The sequence below is a fragment of the Triticum aestivum genome, chromosome 4B (assembly GCF_018294505.1).
Source record: "Triticum aestivum cultivar Chinese Spring chromosome 4B, IWGSC CS RefSeq v2.1, whole genome shotgun sequence".
In the NCBI taxonomy this organism is placed as follows: Eukaryota; Viridiplantae; Streptophyta; class Magnoliopsida; order Poales; family Poaceae; genus Triticum; species Triticum aestivum.
The window spans coordinates 231971961-231978561 of NC_057804.1; positions in this window are offsets into that span (position 1 = coordinate 231971961).

The window sequence follows — 6601 nt, forward strand, 5'->3', positions numbered from 1 at the left end:
CCTTCTAGTTACCAATACACTTTTCTATTGCCCTTTTTTAACTAAATATTCATTGTACTCTCATTTCTATCAGAAAGCGCCGCTGACAAGGAGATTGCGGAGGTGGAGAACGGGGCTGCCAACAAGCGGAGGCGGGGCAAGCTAGAACCGCAAGCGACTCCAGTGGGCATAGACTTCATCAGCAGCCTCCCCGATTATATGTTGACAGTCATCATCTCCCTCCTCCCAATCAAATGTGGGGCGCGGACAATTGTCCTTTCCCAGCGGTGGCCCTCCCTATGGAACTTCACCCCTCTCGACCTCATCGACACCCATGAGCTCTGCCATGGCTATCGCAAAAGCTTGGATCCATTCTCCAAGATCCTCGGCAATCACTCTGGGCCAACCAGATGCGTTAGAATGGGCATGTTCCGTTCCAACGGCAGGGACCGAGCCAAGCATGATGACTGGTTCGGATCCCCCGCCCTAGATCAGCTCGAGGAGCTCACTTTTGATGATGGGCATATGCATTCGCGGCCAACGTCAGCGCTCCGCCTCGCGCCCACATTGCGCGTCGCCAAGTTTAGAAACTGTCGCCCCCCCTAATGACGCGCCCGCTCTTATTCTACCACGACTGAAGCACCTCGAGCTCGTTGCCGTCTGCCTCTCAAATAGTGACATGGAGCGCCTGCTCCGTGGCTATACTGCACTTGAGTACCTTCGTCTTCAGGCGATCAATGGGTTGAGTACATTCAACATCACCTCCATGACTCTCCGGACTATTTATGTGTGTTCCTGGTTCGGTAGGAAGACATCACAACATGTGTACCATGGTATGGTCATTGAGGACACACCTGCACTTGAGAGATTACTTGTACTTGATCAAGTAGGTCCAACAAGAATCAATGTCATTTCTGCGCCGAAATTGACAGTGCTGGGCTACACGTTTGACAAATACTCCAAACTTGTTATTGGATGCACACCCGTTCAGGTACAACAGCCGCCTTCTACCTCTCCTTCTACAAATTAACATTATTTATAATTTCGAAGATGTTTGTTCGTATGTCATTCAGAAAATGATTCCGACAAGCCTGACCGCAAAACTGCGCACCAAGGTCTTGGCACTAGAATCTATCGGGCCCAACCTGGAGCAAGTTGTCAATTTCTTGAGATGCTTCCTGTGCTCAGAGAAGCTATATATCGAGGTGATGTTCCTTTTCTGTTAAATGTTAACCATAAGGGAGTTCAATTTGTGACACCTTTTTCCAAGTTTACAATGACAATGTACTACAATTTCTGAAGGATTCTTTTGGAGGATTTCAGTATATACATGTCACCTTTCCAAAGTTTACAATGACAATGCTTGATTCATATGGTTACAATCCATATGCATTTTTCCTTTGGATTCATCTGTACTAGTTTTATTAGCGAACTTTTCATCCAATCCAACATCTTGTGAAGATTGAAGATGGCATGTTAATGCCCATGTTAATCATGTCAGATCAAAGATGGCATGTTAGTGCATTTTATAAATCCTGCAAACCAAATAGGCCTGTAGTAGTGTTCAAAACTTCATCTAGGCACTAACACATTTTCTTCTTTTGCAGATAAGATTAGGCCCAGTGGTGGGTAATGTAATACAATATAACAATCATGTCGAATGCCTAGATCTGCATCTCTCAGAAATTACTTTGAACTCCTATCGAGGGACCTTACCGGAGATTATTCTTTGTTTTCAGAGCAAAGGTGCTAAAGGTAATGACGTTCGCCCTACATTTATTTCAGAAAAATGAATGGTTTGTTGATCAGCGCCGGCGCCTATGGCAGAATGGAATAGGCTCCAAAAATGCTAAATTTCATTTTGGAACTTCAGATGACAGAGTAATCGAAACTCATCATGTCAACCCCATACATGACTTCTCAGTGGCTGACCCCTTTGCAAAAGTTGTGAGGTTTCAAAACCAGACTTGGAAGTGGTAATATTAGTTTGAACCTCTCTGATATCCACGTTCAGTGGATCAGCGTGAGCGTTTGCAGCAGATGAGCTGAATATCATTTCTAATATCAGTTTGAACCTTGTAATCTTTGAATTTGAGCCATATAACTCTGGAATTTGAACCTTGTAATATTTCGAGCCTTTGTGGTACAATCGTTGAAATGGCATGGTATGAGACTCGTATATTGGTAGCACTATTTTGAACTTAATATGCAACGGTCTTAGATTTGATTTTATTAACCATTCTCGAATCTGTATACCTTGTCGATCTCACAGCACACGATCTGTATAGCTAACTCGACTGCGATCTTGGACATTATTGGACACAGTTGGTTTCTTCCACCATGTGCCCTATAGAGTGCAGAATTAATTATCGCACTTGAGTGTACATCATCACCCTTCTATGTAACTTTGATCTCATCACCCATGGGTAAACTTACGACCAAAGTAATTCCACACACTTCATTTTTACAAAGCTTTTTGCCAATAAACACCCACGATTTGTCCCTCTTCTAGCCGACGCATGGCAAACCTAGCCGGGCGGGAAGCTTGCGTGGTAAAGGGCGCGGTAGCGCGGGAACAGGCTCACCGCCGATATATTTGGCACCTCTTCGAGCGCATGCGTGGTCAAGCTATGTTGCGGTGTTGTCAAGCGTGCACTCGAATCCTCACTGCGGTGCGGTGTTGTCAAGCATGCACTGGAATCCTCCGCTATGAATGCCGTGATAAGACGTGACGATTACAGGCCAGCTATCCCCCATTTGTTATAGCGGCTATTTAACCCTTGTGTCTCTTCAACCTTTCGATCGCACCCCACCATTGCAAGAAGCACACCCAACACGACAAATTCTTAGAGAGTATCCTATGACGAGTAGCAGTTCACCATCCATTCTGTGGTGGACACCCACCGAAGGTTCGAGGAGCTCTTGGTGGTGTACACCAACCACCCAGTCTGGGTGGAGCACTCCATCCACATCATGGAGCTGTTGCTTGCCGACGAGAAGTACAAGGTGGTCGGGTTTGACATCGAGCACACCTGCGCTCATGCTGGGTCTCATCCCAAGGCCACAGTTTCCCAGATGTGCGTGGGCCACCACGTCCTCTACCACTACTGCCTGGCCACAAGGCCTTGCAAGCGTTTTGCCAGGTTTGTCAACAGCCCCCACTACATGTTTGCTACGGTCGACATCACCAACGATGTCAAGGTGCTCAAGAATTCGGGCATCACCTGCCAGAATCTTGTCGACATCTAGGGCCAATACAAGATCTGGGGCAGAAAGGAGCATGAGAAGGACTCACTAGTTCACCTTACCAAGGACATCATCAACCACATATACAGAGACATGAAGGGTTCCTGCAACAACGACAAGCGTGCCTGACACTCGGCCTGGATGGAGAAACTCGACAAAGCTCACGTCGTGTATGCGGCCAAGGAGGCGTACACATGCTACGACATGTACAGGCGGATCATTGACATGAGGAAGTGCCTCCTTCCCCAAGACGGGCGGGTATGCAGCCGGAAGCAGAGCAATGGCAAGCGTCATCGCAACAAGAAGTAGATGATTAGATCCTCATTTCTCCTAGTTTAGTATGCATGTAATTGCTTACTTTGGTGTGTGAAAATGTTATCTGTGTAGTCACTTGTGTAATTGTATGCTTAATTTGGTTATGCAATGTTGTCTTTTTAAGTATATATGTTGATGCTCTGTATACAGAGCAAATGAAATCGCACATGGACTAAACAAGGGAACCCGTCGGTGATGATTTCATCAATCACTGACAATTGTATACCAGCAATCGTTTGCTCACAACAAATACGGCTTGTTAATAGGAATCGGTGTTGTTATCGGTCTTCACACACATTTATGATTATAGACCTGTTTGCCGCGTATCACACACATCTTGTTATATTGAAGCGTTTATGTTCTCTTGTCTCAACACAAACAGTTCATCCGATTGAACCACATGATGTATATCGCACACACCTTGATCTGGCTGACCGTTTCTTTTGTGTTGCCTAATCACAAACAGTTCATCTGAGTGAACCATATGATGTGTATCGCACACGCCTTCATCTACCTGCCCGTTTCTTTTGTTCCTCCTCATCACAATCAATTCATTGAACTAAACCGTATGCCCTGCATCGCACACGCAACTAAACTCTAAACCGTGTTTGATGCATCCGTCATCGCAAACGTTTTGCACATTTTTGATAGGTCTCTTGCACCACCGTTTGCGATTATTGCATCGCACACAGTTTCTCGAAGGGTCTCTGATCGTAGTGTCGCATTAGCAGCATCCTGCAGTAGTGATGTGACAGAAAGCTACATGCTAAATAGGGTTTTCACGAAGAGATTGTGCATGTGAGATAGAGAGCGATGTGCGGGCCTTAAGGTGGGCAGGGGTCGGATGAGGTTGTCAAAATGTGTGCGTTGATGCATCTATTACATGCGATCGTGCGAGGGACGGACGAATCGAGAGAGATGGTTGTTCTGTTACCGATGCTCCTCTCTCTCTCTCTATCTCTATCTCTCTCTCTCTCTCTCTCGCACACACAAGTAGAAATAGAAGACCGCTCTCTCATGTATACACAACATATCGGCATCTCTCTATGTCTCACTCATGCATGATCATTTGCACATTCACACCTCTCTATGTCTCTATCACACGCACACCATCTCCACATTACCCTTCTATCACAACACATATATGGACACATAGACACGTTCTCTCTCAGTCACACACACAAAACCGGTATTAAAAAAACTAGGGCGCACCTAAAACGTCCAAATCCAAATAAACACGAACTGAAGGTAAATTCAAATATATGGTAATATTGTTGTGTGAAGAACTTTTCCAGGAAAAAAAGTTGAGTAATATTCAAGGATTGTTTTCACACACACAAAAAGGTTCGGTGGATGTCCTTCGAGCGCGACATGGTGACACACGGTTCAATCAATCGCGCGGCCACGGTGCATGCGCTTGCGCAGGATTCCGTGTCGTTGCTGTGGTAACCAATATAAGCGCTTCCTCTGATTAATGTTTACGTGTACTAGTACGGTATTCTTTGAAGTTTGACCAACCCTAGCAAAAACTAAACTAAGCTCCCATACGCGCACTTATCAATATGTTGCCGCCGCCGTTGCGCATGCCGCCTCCCGCCTGCTCCGGCCAACCATCTCTCGCCCATCACCGCCGTGTCACCGCCATCCCTGTGCCATGAAGCCGAAGGCTCGCCTGCTCATGTTGGCTGCAGTCCCTCCTCGCGATGCCGCTACACTGCCAAGCATGCGAGCAGCTGGTGGTGCCGCGTCTATGCACACAATGTACAAAGAGGAGGACGAGCGTGTGCTCCAGCACACCGGTGAGGAGGAGCTATGTTGTTGGGTCAAACCCTAGGTGGGATCTTTTCACACTTGGAGGGGGGAAAAGGAGGAAAAACTCAAGAACACCAAGAACAAAACTCTCACACAAACCCAAATATCACATCCACTAGAGTAGCATACATGAGTTTCACAAGATTACAAGATCAATCCAAGGATAATAGCACTAGGTAAGTTCTTCCCACTAGGTGAGGTCTTGATGTTGATCTTCTCCAAGAGGAGGCCTTGACAATCCAAAGGATTCTTCCCTAGGTGGGGGCTTGATCTCCAAAGAGGAGGGGATACAAGGAGCAAAGCTAACAATGTATAATCTAATACTTTGCTAACCCTACAAATGACCTACGAGGTGTCCTTATATAGTCTAGGGGCGAAACAAGATAAGAAAAGAGGGGTACAAAGGCCAAAAGGCCAAAACGTGTGGCTGGGCGAAGGGGTCCGGGCACCCGAGCAACTTGGGCCGGGCACCTGGACTGCTTAGGGGTCGGCTGGCGGGTGGCCGGGCACCCGGGGGCCCAATTCCCGGGCACGCGGGGTGGCGCTGGAGCTGTCCAGGTGGGGTGGCCGGGCACCCAGGGTAGCGCCCAGCGGCTGGGGCAGCGCGGGCCGGGCACCCGGCCAGCCATGGCCCGGGCACCCAGGGGCACGACTGTAGGTGGGCAGGAGCCCGGGAACCCGGGGGCTGCAGGTGCCGGGCACCCGGGGCGTCCAGGGGGTTTTGCACCTTCTCTTCCTTCTTCACTCTTCTTGCTCTCTCCTTCCTTCTCTTGCTTCAAGGAGGCTCGCAGCTCCGTCTTCTCCTTCTCACAGTCAACTTCCTCGTACCTAAGAGTGAGCGATGTTTACATTTGAGGTAGCATCCAATCCTCACACGAATCCGAACGAGACTTTAATAGGAAAGAGTTCACCCCATTCTCGATGGTGCGTGCACGTGCTCTTGTCATAGGTCCACTTGGTGCTTGCGGTGATGATGGAGTGTCGGTGCGAGTATTCGATGGATGCTCTGCATCATCTTCCCCCCCTTGGGAGAGATCCGTCCACGGATTTTGCTCTTCATCACCATGGTACTTGGCCAAGTCTTAGACGTTGAAGATGTTGCTAACGTTGTACTTGTCGCATGGGATGTCGACCTTGTAGGCGTTGTCATTGTAGCGTGCGATCACCTTGAATGGTCCGTCGGCTCAAGGGTGTAGCTTGGACTTGTGTTCCTTGGGGAAGCGGTCTGTGCGGAGATGTATCCATACTT